Source organism: Euprymna scolopes, chromosome 8 (genome assembly GCF_053919585.1).
Source record: "Euprymna scolopes isolate OS-2025 chromosome 8, ASM5391958v1, whole genome shotgun sequence".
NCBI classification, from domain to species: domain Eukaryota; kingdom Metazoa; phylum Mollusca; class Cephalopoda; order Sepiida; family Sepiolidae; genus Euprymna; species Euprymna scolopes.
This window is the reverse complement of record NC_136489.1, coordinates 151,793,687-151,806,423: the sequence shown is the minus strand read 5'-3', so window position 1 is coordinate 151,806,423 and position 12,737 is coordinate 151,793,687. Positions and strand designations below refer to the sequence as shown.

The window sequence follows — 12,737 nt, the reverse complement described above, 5'->3', positions numbered from 1 at the left end:
CTAAATTGTTTAGCGAAGGATGCTCCGTGTCCACCAGCTGCTGGCTTGGGATTGCATCCTTCGCGGTGTCTATCCACGCCCAGAGGGCCTCAGTCCTGGAATCCTTGTTGATCCTAATAAATTTGGTCAACAAAGGAGCGTCCTTGAACTTGGTTGGGTCGGTGACATTATCGCCACCGACGTAAAGAAAGTTTTTTAGCTGTGTATAACGGACCTTCTGCTGGCCTTTCAGTTCTGTTGTTGGCTGCAGAGGGCCCGTCTCACATATCCTTCCTCCTGGAAGGAAGGGGAGTCTCTTTGTCCGTTCCATGCGGATTGGTGGGGTGTGTTTTTCCTTGACTGGAGGGGGAGTGGGAGCCGGGGGAGTAGGGGAGGGGATGTCAGATGTTGGGGTGTATGTTGGCGGGAGAGGTTGTTTTTTGGGGTTGTTACTCGAACTTTCTGGGGATGGATTGCGAGGTAGTGTTCTTAGGGGTTCGGGGAGGGAGGGGGGACATTGCTCTGGCTGTTTTGAGGGGTGAGATTTGTGGGGCTCAGCCTCGGCTGGTTGGATATTGTCTTTGCGGGTGGGGGTGTCTCCCTTGGATCTCCTGCTTTTCCTCCTCTTCGTCGTTCTCTTGCTGACTGCTGCCTCTGATATTGTCTCTTCTGTGTCTGTGGCTGTCTCTAGACCCTCCAACGCGAACTCTTCCTCAGAGTCTTGGAGCTTCCTCTTGTTTGAGGAAGAGGGTGCCTGACTGTCCATCGGGGTGATTTCGGGTTGGGTTTTGGTCGTTATTGGTTTGGCAGATTCTTGTTGGGTCTGCCCTTCCTTGTGACCGTTGCCGCCTAACCTGCTTCTGCTGCTGGGTTGGAATTGCCTGCAGCTGCGGCTAGGGCTTGTACCTCTACTGGGGTTTTAGCGGGTATTTTGGTGGGGACTTTTCCCGGGGGTTTCGCTGGTTGCCTTTTAGGACAGTCCTTGGCCATGTGTCCCCTTAACTGGCAGTGCCAGCAGTGAGGTTTTCTCCCCTCCACGATCAGTGTCATGGTCTGCTCTCCAAACTTGAGCATGGCTGGAATGTTTTCAAAACTGTCCTTGCCCAGGACCATCCGAACTTTGTAGTCCCCAGTCAAAACGTTGCATCGACTGCGGGCTGGGGCGACTCCCTCCACCTCACCGTACTGACTCAGTATGGCCCCCGACTTGTTTTTCGGTCATGTTGCACGGGACGTTCAGTACTGAGACAGTGGTGTTCCTCCCGCTGAGGTATACTGGCTGGAGCTGAATGTTCCTGGTTCTGTGTTCAGTCCTGGCCAGTCTTTTTGCATCCTCCTCTCTGGGGAGCAGAATGTCCCACATGGCGAAACTCCTCCTGCATATATAACTTGCCAGAATGTTCAAGTCAATGAGGATTTCCACCATGGTGTCTTTATTGACACCCATTAAACTCCTGGTCTTGAAGTCAGAGGTGATCAGGGAGAGAACTCTCTTCTCCAATTTTTCAATCTGTCCCGGAAGGGGTATGATGGTTGTTCCCTTTGTGACATCCTTGTAAGTGGAGTTGAAGAGTTCCCTATAATCATCAAGTGTCATCTGCTCCAGCTCCGGAGGGCCCCATGCCATAGTCTCGTCCTGTTTGGTGTTGGACGGACTGGGGAGGGAATCGGCTGCCGCTGGCTTTTCCTTCTGCTGCTGGCTCTGTTGTTGCTGCTGCTTGGCCCTTTTGTTTGGGGCTAACTCTGGCCAGTCCTCCTGTGGTGTTGTAGACTGGTTTTGGCCCACCTTCTGGTCCGTTTCCTTCCTTTTGCCCAGAGATTGAGTCATGGGATTTCTCCCATCGGGCTTTATTGTCGTTGCGTTGGATTTCGGGGCTTTCGGTAGTGTCAGAGTGTTTTGGGGAGCTTTACGGTGGTGCCTTATATTCCCCCCCCCCCCCGAGAGCCTTTAGCGATTCCAAAGTGTCCCTGAAAAGCGCTTGGGTTCTACGGGCAACTCCGTCTTTGTCATCTTTCCCTTCGGGCATTGGAGAGCTGCCCTCATGGGGAGTAGGTGCTTGGTGGCTGGAGGAGGGCTGGGAGACTGGGGGTGTCACAGGCTGTGAGCCACCATTGTTGCCTTCAGCCTCCTCGTCTCCAACTTCTCTCTGTTCATCTGCGGGGAAGCTGTCCTCTTGGGGAGCAGGAGCGGTGGGGTCTTCTCCGGCTGATGAGGATTGAGGTGGAGGGGGGTTCGTTGGGAGTGGTCCCCCGGAAAGGTACCTCTTTCCCTCACCAACCGCCTTCCTGGTCCCTTTCCTCTTGGGGTGGTCCTCTTGGGGAGCCTGGGCGGGAGTGCTTTCTCCGACCGACGAGGATTGAGGTGGAAGGGGTGTCGCAGGATGTGTACCACCCCGATCGCATCTCGTTCCCTCGTCAGCTGCTACTTTTACTCCCCAGTCTGGGGAGTGGCCCTCGTGGGGAGCAGGGGGCTGGTTTGGTTGCCCTTCTGGTGTTGGCGCTGCCTGGGTCGCCGCGGGCTGCGGCCCTACCCTGGCCTTCTCCTTTTCTTCATCATTTGTGGGAGGTGCTCCCTCCGATGGGGAGTACTCGAGTGGGGCGATGTGTCGCATCTGCGGTGGTATGCGCCTTTTCCCCAGCATCGTGCAGAAAAAATGCACTGGCCGCTGCCACGGACCAAAGTGTAGTAGGGGAGAAAAGAAAATGCAGGGATATGGGGGGGGGGGTTGGAGGGGAGTGGGTGAAGTCAGAAGAGAGAAAGTGAATTGACCTCCCCTCACAGGGATGTCGGATTAGTCAGCTCAGATCCCCGCAAGGGGGAGAGCAGTGAAGGAAGACGCAGTAGGTGCTAGTGGGTAAGAGTTCCGCGTCACAATTAAGAGAGAGAGAGGATAGGCATCTCTGCCCAGAGAGGGGAGCAGAAACGAAACACCCACCCTACCCGCGTCACCCTACCCACAAACAACCCCAAGGAAGCGAGAAAGAGAACCCGGTCTGCTCAATGCACTGGGAGAGCAGCGAAGGAAGACAAAGATTGGGCCTGGCAGGTCAGAGTGCTGCTCAGGCAATTAAGAGAGGAGAGAATAGACCATTTCAACCTCAGAGGAGAGGAGGAAACGAAGTACCCAAAAGAAAAAATGCTAAGCTAACCCGACCAAGTCACGTCTACCAAAGAAAGTGTTGTCGGTCCCGAGAACAGCAAACTCCCAAAGAAGGGATCGGTTTTCGGGTCCAGACTACCACACAATGGCGTCGGTCCTGGGGGAGCAAAAAGGGTCCAGACTCCCCAAAGAGGGGGTCGGTCCCACTAACCAAGGTTAGTAAAGTCACAAAAGTGACCAAAGTAAAAGCCTTAAACTTGACGGGTGGGTCAAGTGGCGAACCTCTTGAAAAAAAAATCAAAAATGAGAAACAGATATTACACTTTGATCTTTATATTTAATTTATTTGGTTTAAAGAAAAAATTCCAATTAAAAAAAATTCCAATATAAAATTAAAACATTTAAAAAAGTAAAATCTCCAAAAGACAAAACAAATTTAGGCACAAGATCTGGGGAGGGGAGTGTTGCAGGGTCTTTGTAACTAAAGTAAAAATGGGGTTTTTGGCGACTTTACTCTTGACTGGCAACATTTACCACAATACCTCATTCACTCTGTGGAATCTAAAGCTAACTAATGAAAACCCCAGCGTTTTTGCAAAAAGGATATATATATACAATTTCTGTATGTGTGTGTATGTGCGCATTTTTTTTTGTTTTTAAATTAAAATGTGTGTGTGTGTGTGTGTGTGTGTGTGTGTGTGTGTGTGTGAAAAAAGTTCAATTCATTGGAAAAAATAAAAAGTTCTTGAATTTGGAAGAAAACCAGTTCGTGTTGGGGAGTGGGAAGTATAGAAAAAATATACAAAAATATAATAGTAGGGGTCGATCAGGGGATGATAAAACAAAAAGATAGGGGGGGGGGGTAGTGGTGGGGTAGCCTAGGAAGGTTCTCTAGTGCCAAAAAACAAACAATCGGGGGACAGGATCTCATTTGTACCACCAGTCAAGAGTCTCTTTACTTTTTATTTGTCTAACCTAGCGGGATGGGCTCCGTAGGACCCAGTACCTCATGTGCCATACCTAGCAGCGGATCAATGTTTTCCACAAAATATGATTCGTCGAGTTCAAGCCAGTGCTTGGCATCGATGCAAGCCGTTACCTTGTTGATGTACCCTAGGAGGGTCTTGAGCCTGCTACTGCGGAAAAAGGCATGACCGGCTGTTTCTCTCATGTATTTGTCGCAGCGCAGGCAGTAAACCCGGGTTTCTTCATTCAGGAGAGGCAGTGCGTTCCGGACAAGTCGCCAGGTAAGGGAAAATTCTGAATTTGTAAGAAAGTCCCGTCCCGGCGCCCAACTCCACTGGGAGCGGACCTCCTCCAACGACATCCCCGTCCGTTTCACTAGCGGTTCCTTTTTGCTACGCACCACTAGCTCCCGATAAAGCCTGTTCCTAGACTGTTCGAGGACACTGGTCCCCAGCAACGCTCTAAGTGCAGACCGGCATTCGGCGTAGAATGTTTGTTCCCCCCTCGGTCGAAGCACGGCAGAGACCGAGGGGTGAGGTGTGAGATTGGAAAACGAGCTTTCAACCGCAGTGACCCATGGAACGTCTACGTACAATGAACGGCTCAGGAAGGCCAACCTCTCTGCGTGCTTGTGACACAGGAGATCGGGCAGTCCCAAACCTCCCTCGCTCGGATTTCGAACACAGACCTCTCTGCAAACATAATGCTTACCCTCGTTCCACAAGAGGGTGTCGAGGTGCTCCTGTAAGCTGATTCGTCGTTTTGCAGAGAGGGGAAGTACAGACAGACAGTAAAGGATGAGCGGAAAGACATATGTAGCATACGCCTCCGCCCGACCTTTCAAGGACAATTTCCTTTGAACCCAAGTCTTAACAGAGGATTCGACCTTGGCCTCTACTTCCAACCAGTTTTTCTTCAGCTGGAGACCCGGTCCGAACCACACACCAAGGATCCGGACCAGGCCGTCGGTCCAACTGAAGATGCCCGGAAGCGAATTTACTCCAGTCCAGGCACCCAATCGCAGACCCACCGACTTATTGCGATTGAAGACGGCCCCCGTAACTTCTTTATATCGAGCGAGCGCCTCGGTGACCACTTGAATGTCCGTGGGGCAAGACACGAACACCGTGACGTCATCGGCGAACGCGGAAACCCTGGCTCGTGTGCCTCCAGGGAGAGCTATTCCGTGCAGGACTGGTGTAATCGCCTCGTCCCTTAACTTGCGAAGAAGGGGTTCCAACGCCAGGACGTACAAGAGAGGCGACAGCGGACAACCCTGTCACACCGACCGGGAGACGGCAAAAGACTCCGATAGCTTACCGTTGCTCTGCACCGCTACCATCGGCCTGTCATACAGTACAGAGATCCACTTGCGGAAGTCCGGATTAAATCCGGCGGCCTCCAGCACAGATCCCAGGAACCTATGGTCTACCCTATCGAAAGCCTTGGACTGATCCAAACTGATCAGCGCGGCCTCGGCGTCGTCTTCTGTCTCCTCTATGATCGTGCGTATCAGATGAAGATTGTCCTGAATCGATCTCCCCTTCACAGCATAGCTCTGATCTGGTTCGATCAAGTCAGTGATGACAACTTGCAACCGATTCACAAGAACTTTGGCCAAAATCTTTAACTCTGTTTAGCAGATTCAAGGGCCTGAAATCTAAATCTTCCCCCCCACCATGCCGTTGACCTTTCCTCAGCAATGTGACCACACTCTTGGTCACCTGCCCAGGGATGGAGCCCTGAACAAACCAATGGTTGAACATATCTGTCAGAATAGGGGCCAACATGGGCGACAGCCTCAAGTAGAATTCGTAGGATAGACCATCAAGCCCCGGGGACTTGTTGCAGCCGACCTGCTTCAACGCAGTAATGATCTCATGTTCCGCGACAAGACCATCACAGCTAGCCGCTCGAGCCGCCATGAGGCGGGGCGAGTCGGCCAAATAGCTGCCAAACTCTTCGACCCTGAGTCTGGGGAGTTGGGTGAAGCGCTCCGATAGATGCTTTCGAAACACCTCGCAAATCTCCCGCGTCAACACGAGGGCGTGCCCTTCCAGGTCGTTTACTTTTCGAATGTAACCGTCCGAGCCGCGCCTTAGAGCAGCCTTACGCTCAACAGCGTCAATATTAACAGCCTCATTAGAGACTTTCATTAGCCTATCTGGCCCTCGTACTGCTCGCTAGCCAAGCGGTTGAGGTCTTGTTTAGCTAGCGCTATCTCTAGGGGATCCCCACCTTCCAATGCCTGGGTCAGCCTATTCTCTATACGCTTCTTGGCCTTAGCCTTATCTAGTGCGAGGCATTGGCTGTACTGGACCAAGAGGCATCTAATCTTAGCCTTGAGACTAACCCACCACTTACTCCCGGTAACCACCCCCACTAAAGCCCGCTGAATTAATTCGGTAACCTTCAACCGGTAGTCCTCCAGCTCCAACAAGGTGCTGTTGAACTTCCAGTATCCGGCTAGTTTAGGCCTAGCACTTAAGTTCAAACGGGCCATAACTAGTTTATGGTCCGAGTGTCCTAAAAAGTGGAACGTGGGGCAAGATAGGAAATCTACATCGCCTCTTCTAACTAACATCCGATCCAAGTAAGTACTTGGATAGGAAGGCGTATTAGGATGCCACGTCCACATCTCCCACCCCGGGTGATCCAGGCGAAATCTGTCGACCAGGTCGCATGAAGCCATCGGGTCAGACAGACTGCTGTCACACCACACCGACCAGCTAGCCCCACCGACCTTATCTATCTTGGGATCAAGGATGGCATTCCAATCACCCATTAAGACTACCCTCTCCAGATCATCTATAAAACCCTCCACCCATCGAAAGAAGGAAGCCCTCTCCACAGCGGAATTAGGCACGTAAACTGCGACTATCCGAAACACACTGCTATTAACGGCAACATCGACGACAATCGCCCGCCCGTCCTCGTCCGCGTGAACAACATTCACCGACGCTGATAGGGTGCGATTTACTAGCAAGGAGATTCCACGACTATAGGTATTGCCATATGCTGAGTAAACATCGTAGTCGCTCACCAGCACCTGACAATCCCAGTCACAAATAAAGTGGGTCTCCTGTATAGCGGCAATATCTACCTTGAGGGATACCAGATCTCTCAGCACGCGCGCTGCCTTGCTTTGACATCTGAGGCCCCTCACATTATAAGTAGCCAAGTTTAAAGCCATGGTCACCTACCTTATTCAGTGTCACACACGGGCCTGAAATCCTCGGGGGTGAGGACGTGGCAGGCTTGTCCAAGGCTTCCGGTCAGTAATTCAGCTGAGGGTAATCCATTCTTGGCCACGCCTCCCACGTCCAGGGGAAAAGTTAGTTTGAGTGCCCTGTAAAAGGAGGGGTGGATGTAAACAGGGACTCTGTTTTGTAAAATAAATTGTTCAGCGAAGGATGCTCTGTGTCCACCAGCTGCTGGCCCGAGATTGCATCCTTCGTGGCATCTATCATGGCCCAGAGAGCCTCTGTCCTGGAATCCTTGTTGACCCTAACAAATGTGGTCAACAAGGGAGCGTCTTTGAAGTTAGTGGGATCAGTGATATTGTTCCCGCCGACATATGTAAAGTTTCTTAGTTGGTTGTGACGGACCTTCTGCTGGCCTTTCAGCTCTGTTGTTGCCTACAGAGGGCCCGTCTCACATATCCTTCCTCCTGGAAGGAAGGGGAGTCTTTTTGTCCGCTCCGTGCGGACAGTTGTGGTTGGGGTTGGTTTTTCTTTAGCGGGTTGAGGAGGAGTAGGGGAGGAGGAAGTGGGGGTTGGCGTGTCTGGTGTGGGGGTGTTTGGTGCTGGGGGTGTTGCTTTTTTGGGGACGTCATTTGTCCTTTCTGGGGATGGGTTACGTGCTAGAGTCCTTGGGGGTTTGGGAATGGAGGGGGGTTGTTGCTCTGGCTGTTTGGGGGTTGGGGTTGAAGGGAGATCAGCCTCGGCATTTGAAACATTGAATTTCGGGGTGGGGTTGCTTCCCTTTGTCTTCCTACTCTTTCTCCTCTTTGTACTCTTCTCTGCCGTCTCTGCTGCTTCTGTTGATTTCACTACTGCTGATGCTGCTGTCTCTCTTCCGACGCATTCTCTTCCTCCGAGTCTTTTATGTCACATTGTTCGAGTAAGAGGGCGCCGGGATGTCCATGGGAGTTTGCTCTGGCTGGTCTTGAGTCACTATTTGCTTGGGCATGCCTTTGGGGCGTCTGCCCTTCTTGGTGACCATCGACCAACCAGCCTCTGCTGCTTGTCCCGGTTCAGCTGTAGTAGAAGTTGTTGGTGGGGCTGCAGCTGGGGTTTGGGTTGGTTCTTTTGTAGGGGCCATCCCTTGTGATTTGGGAGGGGCTGTGACCGGGAGTCTTTTAGGGCAGTCCTTAGCCATGTGCCCTTGTTTTTGGCAGTGCCAACATTGGGGCATCCTGCCCTCAACAATGATGGCCATCGTCCACTCGTCGAATTTCATCATCGCAGGGATTTTATGGAATTCGGTTTTGTCCAGGACCATCTTGACCTTATGATCTCCGTTGACCGCGGACAGGCGTGACGGATTCCACGTCTCCATACTGGCTTAGTATAGCCCTGACCTGCCGGGCTCCCATGAAGACCGGGACATTCAGCACGGTGACGTTCGTTCTCCTCTTATTGAAGTACTCTGGTTGGAGTCGAATCCTCTTCCCCCGGTGGTCGGTTTTTGCTAGCCTTATCGCGTCTTCTGGGCTGGGGAGCAGCACGTCCCACGTGCCATAGCTCCTCCTGCAGATGTAACTGGCTGGAATGTTAAGCTCTAGGAGGAGTGCCACCATGCTGTCCTTATCGACTCCTGTCAGGCTTCTGGTCTTTAGGTCAGACGTGGTCAGGGAGAGAACTCTTTTCTCCAACTTCTCGATTTGACCTGGAAGGGGTTTGACGATGTTGCCCACCGTGTAGTCCTTGTAGGTGGAGTTAATGAGCTCTCTGTAACCCTCCGGGGTCAGTTGGTCTTGCTGCGGTTTTGGGCCCCACGCTGTTTCCAGAAAAAGAAAAAAAGATAAAACAGAGAAAAAAGGGAAAACAGAGAAAAAAGGGAAAACAGAGAAAAAAGGGAAAACAGAGAAAAAAGGGAAAACAGAGAAAAAAGGGAAAACAGAGAAAAAAGGGAAAACAGAGAAAAAAGGGAAAACAGAGAAAAAAGGGAAAACAGAGAAAAAAGGGAAAACAGAGAAAAAAGGGAAAACAGAGAAAAAAGGGAAAACAGAGAAAAAAGGGAAAACAGAGAAAAAAGGGAAAACAGAGAAAAAAGGGAAAACAGAGAAAAAAGGGAAAACAGAGAAAAAAGGGAAAACAGAGAAAAAAGGGAAAACAGAGAAAAAAGGGAAAACAGAGAAAAAAGGGAAAACAGAGAAAAAAGGGAAAACAGAGAAAAAAGGGAAAACAGAGAAAAAAGGGAAAACAGAGAAAAAAGGGAAAACAGAGAAAAAAGGGAAAACAGAGAAAAAAGGGAAAACAGAGAAAAAAGGGAAAACAGAGAAAAAAGGGAAAACAGAGAAAAAAGGGAAAACAGAGAAAAAAGGGAAAACAGAGAAAAAAGGGAAAACAGAGAAAAAAGGGAAAACAGAGAAAAAAGGGAAAACAGGGAAAAAAGGGAAAACAGGGAAAAAAGGGAAAACAGGGAAAACAGGGAAAACAGAGAAAACAGGGAAAACAGAGAAAACAGGGAAAACAGAGAAAACAGGGAAAACAGAGAAAAAAGGGAAAACAGAGAAAAAAGGGAAAACAGAGAAAAAAGGGAAAACAGAGAAAAAAGGGAAAACAGAGAAAAAAGGGAAAACAGAGAAAAAAGGGAAAACAGAGAAAAAAGGGAAAACAGAGAAAACAGAGAAAAAAGGGAAAACAGAGAAAAAAGGGAAAACAGAGAAAAAAGGGAAAACAGAGAAAAAAGGGAAAACAGAGAAAAAAGGGAAAACAGAGAAAAAAGGGAAAACAGAGAAAAAAGGGAAAACAGAGAAAAAAGGGAAAACAGAGAAAAAAGGGAAAACAGAGAAAAAAGGGAAAACAGAGAAAAAAGGGAAAACAGAGAAAAAAGGGAAAACAGAGAAAAAAGGGAAACAGAGAAAAAAGGGAAAACAGAGAAAAAAGGGAAAACAGAGAAAAAAGGGAAAACAGAGAAAAAAGGGAAAACAGAGAAAAAAGGGAAAACAGAGAAAAAAGGGAAAACAGAGAAAAAAGGGAAAACAGAGAAAAAAGGGAAAAAAGAGAAAAAGGGAAAAAAGAGAAAAAGGGAAAAAAGAGAAAAAGGGAAAAAAGGGAAAAAAGGGAAAAAAGGGAAAAGAGGGAAAAGAGGGAAAAGAGGGAAAAGAGAAAAAAAAGAGGAGAGAAAAAGAGAAAAACAGAAAGAGAAAGAAAGTTCATATATTAGCAATAACAGTAAGTAATGCAAAATCCTTTGTGTTTGTTTTGAGTCTTCATTTGTGATCAAGTCTGAAAGTAATTGAAAAAGTTACCCGCCAAAGAAAAAAAAGTGCTGATTTTTAGTTTTATGTTATATGGCATCCTCAACGAAGACAATGGCTACATGACATATAACCATGAGAAGCAATGTCATGCATAACCATTTGAGAAACATCACTTTCGTAATGTAGTGACCATAAAGATAAGAGCAACAAGATTACACTCATATAAAGACAACAAAAATGTACGCGTCTTTAATATGTAGATGATTACTAGGGCTATGACAACAGCATATTCTTTTCATTGTTTGGACTCTCGAGTGCGTATCCCTTGATATCTTATATATTTTTATGTAGAGTGATGTGGTTCTCTGTTGATCAATTGTGTCTAACTGTGTCGGATATATACTCGACAGTCAAAACAATGGAAAGAATATGCTGTTGTCATAGGCCTAATGATTACATAAAAAAACGTAACAGCCTTCCATTGTTAACAATTAGGTTGGTGCAAAAATGTCGGGGGGGGGGGTGATGTTCAACTATATATAAAAACAATTTTTCATCAACCTAATATACTAAAAATATTTCTAAAACAGTAAAATCATTTTACATTTATTTAAAAATTTGGTTAATACGGTTTTCTTTTGCAGAAACAAGAAAAATGTTTTTTGATGTTCAACTATATATATATACACACACATACATACATACATACACACACAACATTTTTTCATTAACTTAATATACTACAAGTATTTCTAAAACAGTAAAATCATTTTTCTTTTTTCTTTTTTTTTTAATACGGTTAATACCGTTTTCTTTTTGTAGAAAAAAAAAAAAGACCTCAGCTCATTTACTGCTTTACAGCCAGCCATCATCTTTTGTGAAATGAAAATTGAATACTTTTCATTTAAAGGATTATTTTTATGAAAGGGGATTATCTATTGTTTGCAACTGAATGGATTATCCACTTGCTGAGATGATATAATTTTTGTTGGCAATTTTTATTTTCTTCTGGGATGTTGCATTTTTTTTAAGCTTGCCACTGGGTTACAAGCTGGTATTTAATCAATATCAGTTAACATGTGCGAGTCTAATGGGGTCTAATATAACAAGATCCAATACTCTTCATGATCTTAGGCTTAAAAATCTTACTGTTTAACCAAACTCCAAGAGTAATCCTTGACAGGCTCAGAAATATTGTAAGAAGTACAGTATAACACAAGCTTAGAAATCAGCAAGCCAAGTTCAAATTCCATCAAATCTATTATCTTCATTCAGTTGACCTTTGACCAGAGATTGTGGTGTAGTATCTGTTCTGTTCTTTGTCAGAGAGGAGATCCTTAATTGAGACAATTTTTATTTTTGCACAACCCAAAAGTGCCCTTTTTAAGGAGCTAGATATCCTCCACATAAAAATGACCTTGTGTCTTAATCCTTGTGAGGAGGTAAGCAAATAGGCATAGTTATACCAATAGTGGAAGGTATGAGCCTAACATATCCCAATCAGCTAAAGGAAATGACTGATGCATTGAGAGCTCAAAATTGGCTTCAAAACCTCTTTCCCCACAGAAGAGATGTTGTGAGCCTGTCTCTGCTCTATCATTATTTTCATAAGTGCTTGTCAGAGTTTCAGTCTATGGTCCCCCTTTGCCAAACTTTTGCAAAAAACACTTTTCTAGCTACAACCATTATCAACAATTTCCTCCACTCTCCATGAACAAAGCTTCTTTTCTAGAACTGCTCGCCTGTGGAACCCTGGTCTGCTGACCTGCTTTCCAGCCACTACAATATGATAGTCTTCAAGTGCAATGTAAACAAGTTCCTGTTGAGCTGCCACCTTAAAAAAAAAAAAAATCAAGTTATACACAATTTCCCTCATTAAGGATTGCTACACTTGTTCCACATGACCACAGTACACTCATTAACTCTTGTCCTCGAATAACCTTTTGATAAGTGGTGACTCACGTGTAAAAAATAAAAATATTAAAAAAAATAAAACATAAACCTAGTTAAAAACAAGTCGAGCATGCAGGGTCCCCTCGATAAGTGAAAAATTTACTTTCACCATCACTGATGTTTGTGATAAAATAAAAAAATTCAAGACATGGTTATTGCAAAAAGTGCAAGCAAACGAACGGACGAACAATTTGGAAGAAATTTTACCCCTATAATACCCTCTAGGGATGGGTGGGGGTAACCAGAGTTATCCCGGAAAATCCGTTCTGGCAAAAATTTACTTTCACCATGCTAATGTTTACGCAAAA

General features: G+C 46.8%; 1 protein-coding gene across 3 annotated transcripts in view; it reads right to left on the bottom strand.

The window, feature by feature from the left end:
- LOC145283845 (phosphoacetylglucosamine mutase-like) overlaps positions 1–12,737 on the bottom strand; it is a 198,143-nt gene that overhangs the window by 100,683 nt on the left and 84,723 nt on the right. The window lies entirely within an intron of this gene.